The sequence below is a fragment of the Oryctolagus cuniculus genome, chromosome 10 (assembly GCF_051225735.1).
Source record: "Oryctolagus cuniculus isolate XC-2025 breed Fujian yellow rabbit chromosome 10, ASM5122573v1, whole genome shotgun sequence".
Classification (NCBI taxonomy): Eukaryota; Metazoa; Chordata; class Mammalia; order Lagomorpha; family Leporidae; genus Oryctolagus; species Oryctolagus cuniculus.
In genome coordinates this window covers 2,865,123-2,884,793 of record NC_142876.1, presented here as the reverse complement: position 1 = coordinate 2,884,793, position 19,671 = coordinate 2,865,123, and the positions used below count along the sequence as shown (strand labels likewise).

Sequence of the window (19,671 nt, the reverse complement as noted above, 5' to 3'; positions counted from 1 at the left end):
GATAAAGCAGTGGAACCTCCAGAAAGAGTTCCTGCCCGTGCCAGGAAATGGAATAAGACCTGGAGTACTGCCGAAGGCGACCAGCCCTGATCCAGCGGGGCTGGGCCCGCACAGTGGTCACCTGTCTCCGTGCACCTGCTCCGGCTGTGGGTAACAAATCACACATCATTTATTCCTAAATACAGACTTAACTGTCACAAAACAGTGCTTTCCTCCTTCTAATAAGACCAAATGTAAAACAAAAAAATCCCTTTAGGGACGAAAAGGAGCTATGTATGTGCATGTGCACACAGAAGGGACAAAGGAGTGCTCTTTTCAGCTTTTCAAGGTCTGACAAACACGAACGGCATGTGTAAGGTATAGGATGTGAAGAGATTGCCACAGTTGAGTCAATTAGCACACCCATCACCTCCACATTTCCAGTTTTGCAGTGGAAAAACTGCATCTACTCCAGGGGTAGGTGCTTGGCTCAGCAGTCAAGGTGCTGGCTGGGACGCCCACATCTCCTACTGGTCATGTGGAATATCACATTTATTAATCTGTGTGTGTTGAAGCATCCTTTCTTCCCAGAGACAAATCTCACTCAGTCACGTCATATAACCTTTTAAATGTTTTTGTTGAGTTTGGCTTGCTAGTATTTTGTCAAGACGTTTTGCATTTAAGTTCTTCAGAGAAATTGGCCTGCCGTGTTCTGTTCCGCTACTGTGCCTACCTGTTCCTACCTGGGTTTGGTGGGAGGCCTCTTAACGAGCTTAGAGATGTTCCCCTCTCTTCACTTCCTTGCAAGAGCCTGAGACGTATTCGCATTCATACTCGATAGAACTCACCTGTGGAGCCCTCGGGCCTGGGTTTTGCTTTGTCAGAGGTTTTGGTCACTGGTTCAGTCTCACTGCTTACTGTTCAGAGTATGTGTTTCTTCATGGTGCAGATGAGGCAGGTTGTGTCTGGAACTCACGCGTTCCTTCCGGGTTATCAAGCTGATATGCAGGGGCCTGGTAGTGTCAGCTGTAACTGACCTTCCATGTGTGACTCATCCGAGTCCATTCTCTTCTTCCCTGACTCATCGAGTTGGAGTTCATCAACTTTACTTACCTTCCCAAAAATATAACTCCGGGTTTTAGTAGTGTTTTATCCAGTGTTTCTGCTCTAATTATTGTTTCTTTCTTTCTGCCAACCATGAGTGTAGTATATTCTTCTAGATCCTTGAGATGTAAAGTCGGCTACTTGGGATCTATCTTTTCTCGCAAGTATTGATTGTTTTTTTTTTGTTTATTTGTTTGTTTGTTTTTGTTTTTGTTTTACAGGCAGAGTGGACAGTGGAGAGAGACAGAGAGAAAGGTCTTCCTTTGCCATTGGTTCACCCTCCAATGGCCGCTTTGGCCGGCGCACTGCGCTGATCCGAAGGCAGGAGCCAGGTGCTTCTCCTGGTCTCCCATGGGGTGCAGGGCCCACTGCACTCCCTGGCCACAGCAGAGAGCTGGCCTGGAAGAGGGGCAACTGGGACAAAATCCGGCGCCCCAACCGGGACTAGAACGTGGTGTGCCGGTGCCGCAAGGCGGAGGATTAGCCTAGTGAGCCATGGCGCCAGCCAGTATTGATTGTTGTAAACCTCCCTCCTCAGATGACTTTGGCTGCACTCCTTAAGTCCCATCTCTGCTAGGCAGGACATTGTTCTGATTTTTCTCCCTTCAGTCACTGTTTGTCTGTCCATGGGATTCCTCCATGCCCATTGCTAGGGAAGGGCTTGAGGACGGCTTGTAGCCATTGTGCTCATTTTTTACGGTTTTACGGCTGCTGTTATCCTTCCCTCTTCTACGACTGTGCCTCTTGTTGTGTTGGGTTTTTATGGTGGTAGGCGTCGATTCCTTTCTCTGTCTGTACCTACCAGAAGCTTTTCCTTTGTGTGATCATAAGGCTTACATAAACCATTTTATATTTGTAACAGTCTATGTTAAGCTGATAACGTTTTATCTCAATCACACACAAAAACACTACATTTTTTACCCCCTTACCTATATTTTTCCCCTTACAATGCGTTATGCTATGAACATCAGCCTTCAAATCTTTTTATGTTGTGTGTCCATTAGCAAATATTTTAGTGATAATTTTAATACTTTTTTCTTTTAAATTTCATAGTAGAGATAAATACAGTTTTAGAGCATTCTGAATTTGACAGTTCTTTTCAGTTCTATTTTTCCATGAAATTTTTTTAAAATTTATTTTTGTTTATTTGAAAGGCAGAGTAACAGAGAAAGTGGGAAAGAAAGCAAGAAAGATCTTCCATTCACTGGTTCATTCCCCAGATGATCACAATGCCCCAGGCTGTACCAAGCCAAAGCCAGCAGCCTGGAACACCATCCAGGGCTCCCACATGGGTAGAAGGGCCCTAAGCACCTGCACCATCTTCCACTGCATTCCCAGGTGCATTAGCAGGGAACTGGACTGAAAGTGAAGCAGCTGGAACTCGAACTGGTGCTCCTACGGGATACCAGCCTCACTGCACCGTGACAGTTCCGTGAACCTCCACGGACTTTCTCAAGTACCTTTGTACCACCCTTCACACTCACTCCTCACTAAAATATGTCTGCTGGAAAATCCACTGATTGCCTTATAGCAATTCTCTCGTATATAAGAAGGCATTCTTGTTGCTTTTAAAACCTCTCTGTTTTTCACATTTGACAATATGATTAGAACGTGTCTGAAATTAATCTTAAATTGATCTTCTTGTTCTGGGTCCTCTGAACTCCCATGAATCTGGATGTCCAAATGCTGGGCAATATTTAGAAAAACGTTAGCTAATGTTTTTAAAGATAAGTTTCCCACCTCCCTTCTTTTCCTCCTTTCTCCTTCTGTGGTGTTCATCACACAGGCCTTGTGTGCTGTTTCCTCTTGCAGCCTTGTTCTTCCTGTTCCCAAACTCACTGATTTCTAGTGATCCTGCCCTCAGCTTCACTGATACTGTTCTGCTTGACCAAGTTGGCTTTTGAGGCTCCCTATTGAGTTTTTCATTTCTGTCCTTGTATTCTTCAGCTCCAGGATTTCTGTTTAGTTCTTTATTATGGTGTCTATCTTGTTATTATGATTGTAACTTTTGTCCATGTAATATTTTCATTATTTCACTTGGTTCTCTTTGTCCTGTTGAATTTTGTCAGGCTTCTTTAAAGTAATTACTTTAATTATGTTTATTTATTTTTATTTGACAAAGAGTCAGAGACTGAGATAGACAGATAGTTTCCATTTGCTGGTTCATTCCCCAAAAAACAAACAGCAAGGGCTGAGCCAGGCTGAAGCCAGAAACTCAGGACTCCATCTGAATGTCCATGTGGGTGGCAGAGAATTCACCTCCTGAGTGGCCACTGCAGCCCCCAGCACGTGCACTGACAGGAAGTTGGAATCAGGGACACAGCCAGGAGTCGTACTGGACACTCCAGCATGGACGCAGGTGTCCGAACAGTGATTTAGCAACTTTCCCTAGTGCCTGCCCAACGTTCATTTTGAATTCTATGTCAAGCAGCTCATAGATCTTCCATTATTTCAGGCTGATTATTTGAGCTTTATTAGTTGGTGTGCAGGCGGCGTGAGGACCTGATTACTCATGGTCCATGTAGGCTTGCACTGCTGTCTTTAAATCTGAAGGAGCAGATGCCTCTTCCAGTCTTAGACTGATTTTAAAGATCAGGTGCCTGGGTTGATGATACTGCCTTTAGGATGCAGTAAAAAGGGTCTGGAGGCAGGTCATGCCTACAGGAACGCAGGGTTGGCGGGCCTGTTACCAGGGGCTTGTGCTGGCGTGGATTCTGTGGTCCCTGAAAGGACTAGGGTCACAGGGCTGCTGTTGAGCCAGCAATCAGCTTCGGGGTCCACTGTTGGGTCCACACACGGCAGACCTGTTGTGATGGGTGTGGCTCCTCTGCTCCTCGCAAAGGCTCCCATTGGCTCGCTGGGTAGGAAGGACTAACCCCAGACTACAGCTGGAACCAAGTCTTGTGGTAACTGCAGGATCTGCAGTTCAACCAAAGCTGGCATGAGCAAAAACAAGTCTTCTGGTGGTGATGAGTGAGCAAACCTGCTCCAAAACTGAGGCTGAGACGGGCTGGAACTGAACTACAGGGGCATCTCTGAGGCCATGGTCAGGCCAAGAGCAGCTGGCCTGCCTCCAGGTAGACACATGTCTCTGGTGGAGGCCCTGTGAACACAGCCTCCAGGCACACAGGCCTGCCTCCTGCCTCCTGCCTCTGGTGGAGGCCCTGTGTACACAGCCTCCAGGCACACAGGCCTGCCTCCTGCCTCTGGTGGAGGCCCTGCGTACACAGGACTCCTCTGAGTCCACAGCTGGGAGAGCCTGGACCAAATCTGTGGGCCAGTTCAGAGTCCACAGCAAGGGAAAAAGTCAGCCGACCTGCGACCCCCAGGTGTGGGAGGATGTGACTTTCCAAGGTTGCTGACGGATGGTGGCAGGACCCAGGCCCAGTGGGACTGTAACTGAGCCCACAGTGGGACTGTAACTGAGTCCACAGTGGGACTGTAACTGAGCCCACAGTGGGACTGTAACTGAACCCACAGTGGGACTGTAACTGAGCCCACATGGGACTGTAACTGAGTCCACATGGGACTGTAACTGAGCCCACATGGGATTGTAACTGATGGTTTCTGGGCCTGGATACTGGCTGAGGTTGGTGCATTTGCCACTTGGCCGCAGACGCACCATCTCCGCACAGCCCTCGCGGGTCTCGCACTCCTCCAGGATGTCACAGCCTCCTAGCTGGAGCACAGAGCTCCACATGCTTGTCTGTGAATGGCTGCCAGAGCTATCCTGTCACCTTCTGATGTCACTGTCCCTGACAGAGCATTTCCCAAGAGGACACTTAATGATCTGTCAGAAAAATGAGAAAAGGACGAACACAAAATTCAACAGAAAACTATGGCAGTGCTATATGTGGGCCGGCGCTGTGGTGCAGTGGGTTAATGCCCTTGCTGGGGAGCTGGCATCTCATGTGGGTGCTGGTTCGAGTCCTGGCTGCTCCTCTTCCAATCCAGCTCTCTGCTATGGACTGGGAGGGCAGTGGAGGACGGCCCAAGTCCTTGGGCCCCTGCTTCTGTGTGGGAGACCTGGAGGAAGCTCCTGGCTCCCAGCTTCAGATCAGTGCAGCTCCGGCCGGAGCGGCCATCTGGGGAGTGAACCATCGGACAGAAGACCTCTCTCTCTCTCTCTCTCTCTCTCTCTCTCTGCCTCTCCTCTCTCTGTGTAGCTCTTTCAAGTAAATAAATAAACCTTTAAAAAATGCTATATGTAATTAATCTTAAACTTGTGGAAAATTGCTCCTTAATAATTAGAGAAGGGAAAAGCAATTAAATACCACCTTTCATGTAATACAACATGGCTATGAGAGAATTTTATTTCCCTGTCACATATTTCTGTGTTTCAGAGTTCCTACAAGACTGTATATTAGGGCCGGCGCCGCGGCTCACTAGGCTAATCCTCCGCCTTGCGGCACCGGCACACCGGGTTCTAGTCCCAGTCGGGGCGCTGGATTCTGTCCCGGTTGCCCCTCTTCCAGGTCAGCTCTCTGCTGTGGCCAGGGAGTGCAGTGGAGGATGGCCCAAGTGCTTGGGCCCTGCACCCCATGGGAAACCAGGAGAAGCACCTGGCTCCTGCCTTCGGATCAGCGCTGTGCGCCGGCCACAGCGCGCCGGCTGCGGCGGCCATTGGAGGGTGAACCAATGGCAAAGGAAGAGCTTCCTCTCTGTCTCTCTGTCTCACTGTCCACTCTGCCTGTCACAAAAAATAAAATAAAATAAAATAAAATAAAAATACTGTATGTTATTAACACCATGGGGGGACGATCTTACTTTAGAAGCGCTGGCACTGCAGGTGCTGGAAGACAGACTTCAGACAGCACTGTAGACCAGGATGTTTTTTGTGCATCCCTGTGTCCAGGTGAGAGAACAGGTGAGCCGCATTCCTTGATGTGGCACCTGAACCCACAGTGCTCCTTCATGGGTCAGCCCCCGAATCTCTGAAATCTCCAGAATCAAAACCGGGACAAATTTCCACCAGGCTCCCCCAGGGGCTTAACTTAAAATTCCCTAAAGCAACTGCGATCAGAGCCAAGGTCACAAAATCCAAGAGGTGCTCGGCCTGCATTCTCTCCTGGGCACCCCGTTTCTCCCTGGACCTGTGCCCCGGCTGAGGCCAGAGCTCAAGCAGGAGTCCCTGGCTTCACCCCGAATCTCCTGGCTCTTGTGAGCTGAATTCAGAGGTTGCAGCTTTGTACAGAGGATATAATTTGATACAACTGAAGGAATTCTGAAGGCTGCCTTCAGGGGAGAAACTGAAAAAGAGATGCCGTGGGGGAGAGATGGAATCCACCCTGTAATTGAGGCAACCTGCATCGTCATCGGCCCAGCCACCCCCAAATCCCATCAATGATGGCAACAGCCCTGTGCCCGCGTCAAAGCTTTGAGAGTGTTTTCTAGGAAACTCAGCCTCGACCAGCATCGCGTCTTAGAGCAGATTGCGTGGCAACAGTGCGAGGCTCCCCTAATCCAGTGACAACTGTGACAGCAAGCACACTTCCCCAGGGCCAGGACTCCCCAGACCAGCCTGCATTTATCCCCTAGAAGAGCCAGCGTGCTAAACCCAGGAACTTGTCCAGGGGTTAAACCTTCCTTAATTCGAACATTTGCAAGTGTCGTGATGTGTGCAATGCTGTGTTTACAGCTTTTAAAATATGACCGAATCACTTTGTGACCAGCAGTGTGTATCTGTATCCTACTCAAAATAAAAAAGCATTGTCAAGTTTTTATTCTGTTTAGGTTGAAACAATTTATTAAAAAGGAATAAAAAAGATGAAAGGAGGGAGTGGAGGTTGAGAAGGGGAGAGCGAGAGAGCCCAGGGCCCCCGCCCGCCCAGGGAGGGAAGGGAGCGCCCTCCCCCGCCAGCTCCTCCCAGGCCAAGGGCCTCTCTTCCCATCCTGCCCTCTGTCCTCCCACTTCCAACAAGATCATGAGAAAGACTGAGATATAAAAATAAGGAATGGACCTCTCTATTAAATTCAAGCTCCTTTCCACAAAAAATTATGAACAGAGTTTCCAGTTTATCAAATAAATTACCAGCAATTTTTCAAAGACAATCTCTGAAACTTGCCTTAAAATAAACTCTTAGAAGTATTATGGGAATGATATATATGAAGATTTTTAAGGCTGTTATCTATTGGTACATTTCCCTTCAGAAATATTACACCTATCTGCAGTCCCAACATTGCATTTCACCATTGCCAATACCAATATTAATTTAACTTTGAGCCCTAAGGCCATCATGTTCAGAGACACTATGTATATGTATTTTTAAAGAAAATCATTGTCCTTTCTTAAGATTTGAATTCCATATGATTTAGTTGAATCTAAAATATCTTGCAGGAGAATTAATTCCCAGTGTTAGGATGTGTAGCAGTATCAGACTGATTCGCTCAGATGAAATATGGCTCAGGGAGGACTGCCCGAGCCAGCCCAGGGAGGCAGTGCCTACAAGAGACCTGAGCAGCTTCGTGGACTTCATGAGCTTCTTGTGGGACCGTTTTAATAAAGGATATTTGAAGAACAACACATAATCCTGGCATTCTTGAAAATGGTATACTATGTAATTAATTACATACACTTACGCTTCAACACATCTTGGCTCAAGTATTCCTACATTCCAAAACTATTCTCTTCCCTGTCTTAGCAAGGCCCCACCGCGGGCCAGATTTGGGTGTTACTGATGATCTGTCGCCGTTGTGTAGTGGGTGCGTCTCTTCTGCCTTGGACTCCCCATCGTGGCAACGACACAGGACTCACGGTCCTGAGTCATCAAGGTCTACCCTCCTGGGGCTATCTCTGAGCTCCCTTGGAATTCTGTGGCCTTGATCCACCCAAATCTGAGCTCTCTACCTAGAGTTCTTAACTTCAAGAAAGCCATGAGAAACGTTTCAAAGATCTTAGAGTTAAGATGCCCAATACTGGCTTGACCGTTTGATATCGGACACCCACTACATGCAATGTTTTCAGTGCTGGCCACCCTGGTTAATGGAACACTGACAGTTCTCTTGCCTTGTCTCTTGACTCTTAATAATCTCCTTCATTTTTTTTAAGATTTATTTGTTTATTTGAGAGAGTTAAGAGATAGAGAGAGGGAGAGACAGAGAGCGGTCTTCCATCCACTGGCTTGCTCCCCAAATGGCCGCATCGGGCAGAGCTGGGCTGATCCAAAGCCAGAAGCCAGGAGCTGCTTCTGGGTCTCTCATGTGGATGCAGGGGCCCACATCTCCTTCATTTCTAATCCACCTTCTTCATCATGACTATGCTAATTGAAATCACACAGAAATATTCTCTGAACTTACGGTTTTTAAATAGTTCTCTGAAACCTAGAAACACATGGGAACCTCGTCATCTAGATAAAGAATATGTCAAAATAAAATATATATATCATATTTGCTGATGAAAGACTCAATGGCGTTCTTCTAGGGTCAAGAACAAGGCGAAGATACCTACTCATTCCCTTACGCAACGTGTCATTAGAAATCCTTACAACAGCAACACGGTAAGAAAAATACACAAAAACCTGGAGATAGAAGGGATGGGACAAAATCATCCCTATTTAAGAATTAATTACTTTCCCCATACACACTCACAAAGAATCAACAAGAAAACTCCTGGAGCTAAAAGGTAATTTCAGAAAGTCTGTAGAATACAAGCTCAGCATACACATACAAGTGAAACTTTGAGATGCTAACAATGAACATTTGGAAGTGAAAATTCAAAGCATAATATCAATTTCAATCAACCCCAAGAAAATGAAATATGTAGGTATGAACTTAATACATATAGGATCCACGTACTAAAAGTTTAACCCCGGGTTCCAGTCCCAGTTGGGGCGCTGGATTCTGTCCTGGTTGTCCCTCTTCCAGGCCAGCTCTCTGCTGTGGCCCGGGAAGGCAGTGGAGGATGGCCAAGGTGCTTGGGCCCTGCACCCTATGGGAGACCAGGAGAAGCACCTGGCTCCTGGCTTTGGATTGGCACAGCACGCCAGCCGTAGCGGCCATCTGTGGGGTGAACCAACGGAGGGAAGACCTTTCTCTCTGTCTCTCTCTCTCACTATCTAACTCTGCCTGTCCAAAAAAAAAAAAAAAAAAAAAAAGTTTTAGTGCACACATAAAGAAATCACAGAAGACCTAAGCATACATAATAGAAGATTTAACATAATAAGATGTCTGTTTCTCCCAAATTAACCATAGGTTAAGTACAGTTATTATCAAAATCCCAGCAAGGTGTCGTGTAGGCACAGACAGATTTATTCTAAAATTAATATGGAAAGATACAGGCTCTAAAATAGCAGAAACAATCTTGCAAAAAAAAAATAAAGTAAGGGAAATTAGTTAACCCAGTACTAAGACTTATGGTGCAGGTACAGTAATCAAGGACTGTGGTATAGACTGTGCCAGGAGATAGACACATCAATCAATGAAATAAAATAGACAACACATAACTACTTATGCACTAATGTGCCCACTGATTTTTTTTGACAAAACTACAACCAGTGCAATGAAAGAAGAATAGCCCCTTCAGGAAGTTGTGGTAAGCAGGTGGACACGCACAGGTCCAAAACTAAAGCTCAGTCTAAGCCTGATGTGGAGTGAAACTCCTTCAAAAATAAATGCGGACTTAAAAGTAAAGCATAGGGCAGGCGCCACGGCTCACTAGGCTAATCCTCCGCCTAGCGGCGCCGGCACACCCGGTTCTAGTCCCGGTCGGGGTACCGGATTCTGTCCCAGTTGCCCCTCTTCCAGGCCAGCTCTCTGCTGTGGCCCAGGAGTGCAGTGGAGGATGGCCCAAGTCCTTGGGCCCTGCACCCCATGGGAGAAAAGGAGAAGCACCTGGCTCCTGCCATCGGATCAGCGCAGTGCGCCAGCCGCAGCAGCCATTGGAGGGTGAACCAATGGCAAAGGAAGACCTTTCTCTCTCTCTCTCTCTCTCTCTCTCTCTCTCACTATCCACTCTGCCTGTCAAAAAAAAAAAAAAAGTAAAGCATAAAACTCTAGGTCTTTTGTAAAAAGGTAGACATTTTCAGAATTTATGTGTAGGGGAGTTCTTGAACTTGCCCAAAGCTCAGTCCATTAGAGGGAACACTGACAAATTGGACCTGCTCAAAATTTTACAAACTTTACTCTTTAGAAGATCCCATTTGGAGGAGGGAAAGACAGTTTGCAGTCTGAGAGTACATATTTGCCAGTCACATATCTATCCCGTCTAGTATCCAGACCATGTAGAGTTTTCAAAACTCAGCAAAAGAGTTTGCAAGCAGCAAACGATCTGACCAGCACACGGCAGTCACAGCAGATAGGGGCTCACGGGTGGAACGAGGCTCAACCCCACAAGCCGCGGAGGAAACGCAGCTTAAACCACATGAGCCACCCATCCCTGATCAGAAGTGGCAGGGCTCAAAGCAGACTGGAAACACCAACACCCCAGCAAATTCCGGCCAGGATGCACAGGAACCGAAAGCCTCACACGTTGCTCGCTGCTGGTAGGAACGGAAAACGGTGGAGACTCTGGAAATCCCTCATGGTTTCTAGAAAAACTGACCTACAGGGCCATGGGACCCGGCAGCCTTCCGCCCAGGGCAACGAGAAGTCGCTCACCGGAGTCTTCAGGACAGCTTTGTGCACAGCGGCCAAAGCCGAGACAACAAGTCAACACACAGGTCGACACACAGTCGTTGTTCTCCAGCAAGTCAGCCACAGGACAGCCACGCCGTGAGCACCACTCAGCCACAGAACGATGCGTGCTCATGCAGATTTTCAGGAAGTTTCTGTTAGAGGAAAAAGCCAATCGAGGAGATGCGGGTTCTGTTTGTACACCAGTCCTAAACAGGACAAATTACAGAAATGGAGACCTGGGTAGCGCTTGCTAAGGTTAGGGCTGAGCCAGCACTGTGGCTCAGCAGGTTAAACCCCCTTACGGGCACCGGTTCAAGTCCTGGCTGCTCCACTTCCTATCCAGCTCCCTGCTAATGCACCTGGGAAAGCTGTGGAAGATGGCCCAAGTGCCTGGGCCCCTGCACCTGCGTGGGAGACCCAGAAGACGCTCCTGGCTCCTGGCTTCAGATCGGCACAGCTCCGACCGTTGCAGCCAATTGGGGGAGTGAACCAGCGGATAGAAGACCTCTCTGTGTGTGTCTCTACCTCTCTCTGTAACTGTGCCTTTCAAATAAATAAAAAATAAATCTTAAAAGTAAAAAGGTAGGGCTTAGGGTGGGGTGGCGGTGACATGGAAACTCATGGTGACAGAACTGATCTAGTCACCTGCGGCGATGGACACACGTGTAATGACATCACAGAAAGCTCAGCACGCCCGTGCTCACAAATGCGCACACGTCCACGGGGAGTCGGATGAAGGCGTGTGCGTGCAGGAATATCAGCCTCCGGGTCTGCTACTGGGCGGTCGTTCTGCAAGATCTTACGGCGGGAGGAACTGCACTACGCAGTAAGAGGATTTCACTGCACCATTTCTTACAACTGGATACCGACCGTTATTATAAAAGAAAGGGTTTAATTTGTGAAAAGGCCATTTCAAGAGGGGAGAAGGGAGAGGAAAATGAACAAGGTGGCAATGGTGTTGGGAAGGGAAGCTTTTCAAGCAATAGGACGCGGTGGGTTGTGAGCGCTTCATTGACTGGGACGTGCGAATTCAAGGGGTGAGAGCCGAGGACGGGGCAGGTGACTGCTGGTGCCACCAAGCACCGGCCAGCGGCAGAGCTGGAGGCGGAGGGACGAGTCCGGCCGGCAGTTGCAGGACAGCAGTCGGAACCCCAGCGCTGGGGCCGTTTCTGCATCCACAGGCAGGGCAGAGTCAGCAAGGGCGGCACGCAGTCTCCCCTCGCTTCCCAGGGCCCTTCCAGTCAACCACCCAGGGTCAACTCCACCCCAACGCCCGTGCAGTCGGCCCACGTCCGCCCCCCACAGTCCATCTTCTGTTCTACCACCGTCTGCCAGCAGACGGCTTCAGAGGGCTCCCGGGCGTCCCCTGATCTTCAGATCCAATCCCTTCCAATCCATTACCTAGAAAGCAACGAGAGTGGGCTTCCTGGGTGGTGGATCAGTCCTTTTCTCCCCGTCAGTGTTAGCCAGGGGGAGGACAGACACACGTGCAGAAGCCGGGAGAGGGCTGCTCAAGGGACGGCGTCCCTGGGGACAGGCAGAGATGGAGGTGAGCACCGTGGGAGAGGGGGTCTCACGGTGGACGGCGGGCCGCACTGCAGGCGCCCACACTCCCTCCCTGTGAGCAGTCACGTGTTAGAGGAGCTCACCCCAGGGAGGCTGTTTCCCAACAAGGGTTAAAGCGAAGGGGGAACAGTGTCCGACGCTGTTATCGGAGGGGCAGAGAGAAGCTGCCAAGCGTCCCCACACGCTGGGCGGAGACACCAGGCCGTGCCCCTCCCTCGGGGGGCGGGGGGACTGTGCCGTTCTCCCCAGCAAACCTCAGAGGCCCAGGCCCAGCACCGCATGGTCTGCGGGAGGTCCCGGTGCCAGCACCGGAGAACCCTCTCCTGACTCCCTCCTGGTCTGCAAGACCTTCCAGGCGCCTGAGTGCCGGCCAGAGCGTGGCCAGGCCCCCACGAGGCTGCGCTTCCGCTTCTGCACAATCCTCTTCTCGCCCAGTGTTCCTGGTCTTCTAACAAAGCACATCCATTGTCCTAGGAGCAGAAAAGATTCCAAAATTCACGTGCGCCATAATTCAGACCCAAGTCGGCACCACGGCGGGCTCGGGTGCCGGGGCCAACTCGCCGGCCACGCTGCCTCCCGCGGTGATCCATCATCATTACGAGCCGCATTCACAACATTTCTCTCTTTGGCATAAAGTCTGAAATGCAAAGGGACTGTTAGGACAGAGAAAGATGGACCAATGAGATACTGAGACCTAAATATGTGCTTTGTTAGAAATGAAAATGGAAATATGATTCCAGGGGAAAAAGGACTTGGTGGCGACGTGGTCACACACTCCTTTCAAAACATGAAAAATAAATTCACCCTCAAGAAAAAGAAGAAAAATGGATCTGACAGATTCATTCTCTCGTATCTTGAGGTTTCTCCTCTGAGCCTATGCATCAAGGATCAGTCTGAACAAGCAAGGCCACGCCGTCAGGAAAGATAGCCTGGGCTCATTGTTCCCGCACGCACCCTCGCCTCGCCAGTCACCACTTCCCCCTCACATGTGATTAAGTGGCTTGTCCCCGAAATGAAAAAAGTCAGCTCCCGGCCCAAACGCAAATAGATGACACACTCCACACCACGGCCCGGCCCCACGCTCACTCCCAATTTGAATTCTCAAGCGTCCGATTGCATTTCTAATCCAGGAGTGGCAAGGCCCCTCCACCACGGCCGCTCATTAATTACAAATGGTTTCCTGTGGTCTTCGCCGGAGTGCAGCACGCTGCCCACCACAAGCAGCAGGTCCCGCCCAGCCTCTGAGGCCACAGCCCAGGAAAGAGGGGACGCACACAAGGCCCCAGCGGGCTTCCACCGCACCCCACTCTCCTTCAGCCTCAACACGCCGCCGCAATAGCTGGCACCTGTCTGTCCACCAGGCGGAGTGTCCAGGAGCCTACGGGTGGATGTGGACAGTCAGAGCCCGGGACAGAGCGGGTCCTCGACGCCTGCTGAATGATGTCTGGAACTCGCGCACACCACAGTGCCCTCCAGGGTCACGGGCAGCCCCACCGCCAGATTCTCACACGTGCCTGTAACCCTGACAGCGTCGCCAAACATGCGAATGCAGTCTGTCCTTCTGTCGCGGGACCAAGTCTGGAAATGACCAAGTCCAGCAAGGGCCTTTCCCTGACGTCTGACCTGAATTATATCGATGTTCATAATTCCACTACGCTTTCCTGGAAAATGTTTAAATTGCTTGAAGTCACTGCTGTGTCAGAACCTGCAAAAGGCAAGATTTAAAGAGCCGATCACACACCAGACGTGGACCAGCTGAGTTCCACAGTCCTCGCCTTGAGCGATGCTCATCTCCAAAGGGATGTGACCTGGAACGTGGCCCACGCGTGGACCACTTCAAAGAAAGCTGCCCCCTGCCGGCGCCGCGGCTCACTAGGCTAATCCTCCGCCTAGCGGCGCCGGCACACCGGGTTCTAGTCCCGGTCGGGGTACCGGATTCTGTCCCGGTTGCCCCTCTTCCAGGCCAGCTCTCTGCTGTGGCCCGGGAGTGCAGTGGAGGATGGCCCAAGTCCTTGGGCCCTGCACCCCATGGGAGACCAGGAGAGGCACCTGGCTCCTGCCATCACATCAGCGCGGTGCGCCGGCCGCAGCGGACATTGGAGGGTGAACCAACGGCAAAGGAAGACCTTTCTCTCTCTCTCTCTCTCTCTCACTGTCCACTCTGCCTGTCAAAAAAAAAAAAAAAGAAAAGAAAAAAAAAGAAAGAAAAAAAAAAGAAAGAAAGCTGCCCGTGGCGCCACATCGCCGCAGTAAGCCTACCGCAGGCAGCCGGCACCTCCTTCCTCTTGCTGGTGGAGGGGAGTACGTTCCCTCCGTAAGAGGCCAGCGGGGCTCCATCTCTTCTGGTTAAAATGCTTCGGTCCTGGGTGCATTGTTGAGAGTTTGTCTTGCACAGAGAGGCTGCGAGGTTTCTCCGATGAAGATCCCTGCCTCCTTCCTGCGCACGGAAATCCAGCGCCAGGTTCACCTGCGAACCCGAGACGGGTGGGTGACCACCTGAGCAGCGATGACGCTCAGAGGCCCACGAAATCCTGACATCACAGTCGCTTTCTTTCTTCCAAAGTACTCACGTCCGCTGATTACCTCTGCCATGGAAACAGACCCCCCCCACACACACACCGTGTGGAAGTTAGGGAGAGCGCGTGGGACAGGGCAGGCTGAGAGGAAGCACCCAGAGTAGCTGTTCCATCCCAAGCTGCTGCTACCTGCCCGCGTAGGTCCCACACGCTCCCAGACGGTCTCCCGGCCGCAAGGGAGACACCCAGAAGCGAAATGAAATTACTCGGGACTTGTAGCTACAACAGTCTGTGATGTGCTACGTTTCTAAATTAGTGCACAACCAAAAAAAAAAAAAAAAAAAAAAAACCTTTTTCAAAAGAGATCTGGGTGAAGGCAAAATAGTGCCTGGCAAACGCCTGCCCGTCTGCCGTCTGGATGCTGGGCGAGCCCGACCACCAGGCCGCTCCGCGGGGCGCCCTGCTCTGCGCATCCCGAGAAAACCCCCGTGTCCTTCGCGCTGGGCCGCACGGCCCCGGCCTGCGCGGCATCCACATCTGTTTTCCATGTTTATTAGAAGCTGCTTGCCTCCAGCCCCGCGGGGACTTCCCGCAGAACTCGCCTTTCTGCTGCGCCAAACTATTTTCTTCCCCTCTGCTTCCAACAGTCCCTTCCTCCCCTCAAAACGCATGTTAATTTCAGCTCCGCCTCTGCTGGGTCACTGTCAGGTCAGCAGATTAGAGACAGCCACAGCAGAGAGAAGCCGGTGCCTCCAACTGCGGGGCAGGGTGACCCAGCCATCCATCACGCCAATGGCAGCGCTTGAACAATGACAGTCATCTGTCAGAAGCAGGAGGTGGCGCCTCATTAACACACACCTCACCTGCCCTGAGCTACACCTGCTTATAATAATATCGATCACCCCTGCACGGTGTTGCTTTTTCTCTGATCCCTGAAATAACAAGCATTCTGTTTCTCCCCTGCCTCGCCCAAGAGTTTGCAGGCCAGCGCCTGGAGAGGGGAGGAGACAGTGACCAGCGGGGTGGTTGGGTCAGGACAAAGGGAGGGATGACATCACCAGGGGAAAGTGGCGTCCCCATGTGCGCTTCCTGCCCAAAACGGATCCATCAGGTCGCAGAGCGCCCTGACTGTGCAGATGAAGGTGGGCGGAGCCTGAGCCCAGCTGTGCCCCTGGGGACACCAGGGCCGCCACCCCCACCACGCCCGTCCTCCATGGAGGGGGGTCCTCCTGGACAGACACAGTCCACGGCCAAGGCTCAGCTCTCGCCCGATTCCTGTGCCACAGTGCGACACAAAGCCGCCCCAAATCTTCGTTCTACAAGATTTGAAACCCACCACTACTCCTCTCCACTGAGCACGGGACAGGTCCCTGTTTACCGTGTCTGCCGCAGCCCCCCGCGAGCTCCACCCAGCCACAGGCTACCCCGCACCAGCGTTTCTGGTTGTTGACACGGAAGAGTTTAACGACGCTCCCCAGATGCTCACTGTCCAGGGCGTGGTGTGACGCAGGCTTCTAGCCCGGGAAGCCCCGGGGTCCGGGTGTGTGGGCTTCTTTGATGGGTCCCTGCCACGGTGTTTCCCGATGGGCCGAGACGCCACACCCAGGCTGCCATCCAGCAGGGTGCGACGCCTCCACTGTATTCAGCGTGGTGGAAACACACGTACGTGCACAACCCGCACACAGACGCGTATCAGCCATTTTCGGCTCTTGAGAAAAGAAATTAGTAAGACAGGCTGGCTCAGGTTGGGGAAGCGACTCAAGACCACTGAAGCTTGGTGGGAACTTCCGGTCACAAAGCCGAAGCCAGGAGCAGTGAGGGACCGTGCTGGAACCGCGGTGGGTCTGGGGCTCCAAGTTCCCAGCTGGTGGAGGACTTGTCTGGGGCAGGAGCGAGCGATGACAGTACAGGTGGCGGCAAAGTTGCCCGGGCAGATGGGGGGCGGGGGGGCTGAGGAGCAGACTCGTGCCCCACGGTCAGAGACCGCAGACAGTTCCTCGGAGGTCTCGCCGGCCGCCCAGAGAGCAGCCCTCCTCCCATCTCACCCCGGACAGGAGGCGGCACGCAGGGATGCAGGTTCTTACGCGCGACTGCAAAATCCAGAAAGACTGGAACCTGAAATACGCTCACAGCTCGATCTGCAGCAAAACCCGACCTCACCCTGACTGGCAAGAGCCGGTTGCTCTGCAGGTCTTGTCTGTGCCACTCAGAGTGACGGCTCCCGCATGGGACTGCCAAGGTCATGTGTTTGCCGGGTGTCATCTCAGGGCCCGGACCAAGCCCTGAGGGACACGTCCTCGTCCTGACCTCCGACCAGCACACACGGAGCCTGCCTCTCCTGGACTGGACATCGGTGGACACCCTGTCCAGGCACCTCCCGCAGCACCAAGTCCAACACCCCAAGACCACCCTGCACGTGTGGCGTGGCGGTCTCTGGCCACCCATCACACACTGGCGTCCCTTCTTTTCTAGATAACAAACGAGTGTCCTGGTTAAGGATGCGGCCACCAGGGGCACAACGATCGTGCAAACTCAAGAAATCAGACCTCCCTGCCCATGGATTCACCGCTGTGGGTGCCGCCAGCGCCTCGTGTGGCCGCAGGGTGGACCGGCAGCAGCACCCCCAGAGGAAAGGCCGGACATGGGACGGGCATCAGCTTGGCCAAATCTTCATGCCTCCTTCTCCGACGTGCAAAAGTCATTATCACAGTTGCTCTGAGGGGAAAAATAAACAAAATAAAATAAATAAATAAATAAATAAATAAATAAAATTTTTAAAAAACTGGCCCTACCCAATTCTAATTCCCGAGAACTTAATCTGTATCACTCGGGATTAAAATATTGATTTCCCACTAGGCCACCGGAAGATAAGAGGGGAATTCTGATAAAACCAAACTCCACTCTGGCGGCTGGCGCCTGCCTCCTGCCTTCGGGCTCCCAGCTTCCCACGTCAGATCAGCCACCTGGCGTCCAAGTCAGACTTCTCCCAGCCCCGGGGGAAATGATCCTGATCCACGATGCCGTCTTTCCGTGCGATTTCTTTACCAGACACGGAGAAGCCACACACAACGCGTATTTGTTTTTTAGTAAGTTTTCCTCTCCCTGGCTGTCTCCTCTCTCTGCCTCCCTCCCCCCGATCTGTGTCTCCCGCCCGGGCTCTCCCTCTCTCGCCTTAACTGCCCAGCCTTTCCAAACGCTAGCCTGCGAGAGAAGCTGCCGTCTATTGGCCTGTCAGACGTCCTGGCTGGAAGGCTGCTGGGTTTATAGAAGAGACAAACATTTCAGGCATGCCATTCTGGGGTAATGAAGCATGGCGACAGAATATACCTGTGCAACATTTGATAAAGATGGGCTGACACGCCAGTCCAAATAGGTTCTTTTGTGTGTCTGCACGTGTCTGCCATCATCGCTTTCATCTGCAAACAGGAAGGTGCAGGAACAGCCACGGCTGGCAGCCACCAGGAGGGGGAGAGCAGCTCACACAATTAAACGTCATTTACCTCTGGCCTTGATTCCACTCCCACTACCCTTAATTTATTGTATGTTTTCTCCCGTCCTTTGCAAAAAAGCAGTGGCTCCATTTTTCTTTCTTTCTCTTGCTATCTAATTCCTCTTACGGGGCACTGCAGAAGACAATCGGCAAAATCCCTGGGCGTTCAGCATTGGATCTTAAGTTAAAATGCGTCTTCGCAGGGTTTTTTTATGGCTTTTATTGTTGTTTGATTAATGTAAAGCAAAATTAAACCCTACAGTTACACAAGGTGCATCAGCCAGAGAGGCCAACAGTGCACCCTGCTTCAGTACTGTTGCTTAATCTTCAGAAAGAGAGACAGAGAAACACAGCGACAGTGACAGACAGAGCCACAGAGACGGACACAGTGACAGCCACAGAGACAGACAGAGCCACAGAGACGGAGGAGGAAGGGACCGGGGAGCAGCCCGAGTGTCGCTGGGCGCTGCGGAGGCGTCCGGGGTGACCAGAGAACCGTTCTGCTTGCTCACTGGGCTGGGTTGCTTGAGCTCCTCTCTGCTTTCTTCGGGCAGTGCTGGTGGCCCCCACAGGGCTGTCACCCAGCCCCGGTCTGCACCTGCAGGACCCAGAGCCAGCTACTCAGGCAGGCAGGGCGTGATGGCCACTGCGTCCGGGTGTCTTCTGCAGAAAGAGCCGACGCAGGGCCCGGTTCTTGATTTTTTTCTTCTCCCGCAGAGGGCGGCAGCAGTTGGAGCACAGGGACGGCCGCAATGCATGGCTGTTGCTTGGTTCACCCGTGACCACCGCCCTTCGCTACGCCTCGCTCAGACACAGACGCCGCGCTATGCGCTAACTCCAGCAGGAGCCAGGCCACTCTAAGCCACAGCCTCCAAGCGAAATGAACAGGCGTGCGGGGTCCACGGTAAAGGTCAAGTGTTTCCCTGCCGCTTGGTACCCGTGAAGTCTTAGTGTTTGGGGTCTTCAGAAACTATGGAAATGCTTATTATAAAATACCTACACATGGACTTCTAGCATGTTTTGCACCAAAACAAACTTATCTTTAAGTTCCACTTTTCCACGAACTTTTTGAACTGGCCTCATCTGTGTGCGTTTCTGCTTCCTTCTGAAGTTAGACGTTTCTAGACCAACCCTAGATGGAATGAGAGGAAATCAAATGGACAAGGAATATCCACACACTTCACAAGACGCACACTGCTACCCACGGGTACACGTCTTTGTTCACATTTTTTAAACTAGTTCAGAGATAAACGCAAACTCGAGACACAGTACAGAATAAAGTTGTGGTAAAGCTTGAAAACCTATGATAAAAGGAAAAAAGGCAATAAACCCACAAATGGGAATGCTTATGGCCTCACAGGGTTCTGAGTTTCATAAAATTCCCAGTTATTTAAGGCTGCTGTC

The 19,671-nt window shown here is 51.3% G+C and overlaps 1 long non-coding RNA gene across 1 annotated transcript; it reads right to left on the bottom strand.

The window, feature by feature from the left end:
- Nucleotides 1-6,800: 6,800 nt before the first annotated feature.
- Nucleotides 6,801-19,384, bottom strand: LOC138843938 (uncharacterized). The gene is made up of 2 exons (XR_011379156.2): nt 17,344-19,384; nt 6,801-12,898 (listed from the first exon to the last, which is right to left on the bottom strand). It is a non-coding gene; the product is annotated as an uncharacterized LOC138843938 (long non-coding RNA).
- Nucleotides 19,385-19,671: the final 287 nt, after the last annotated feature.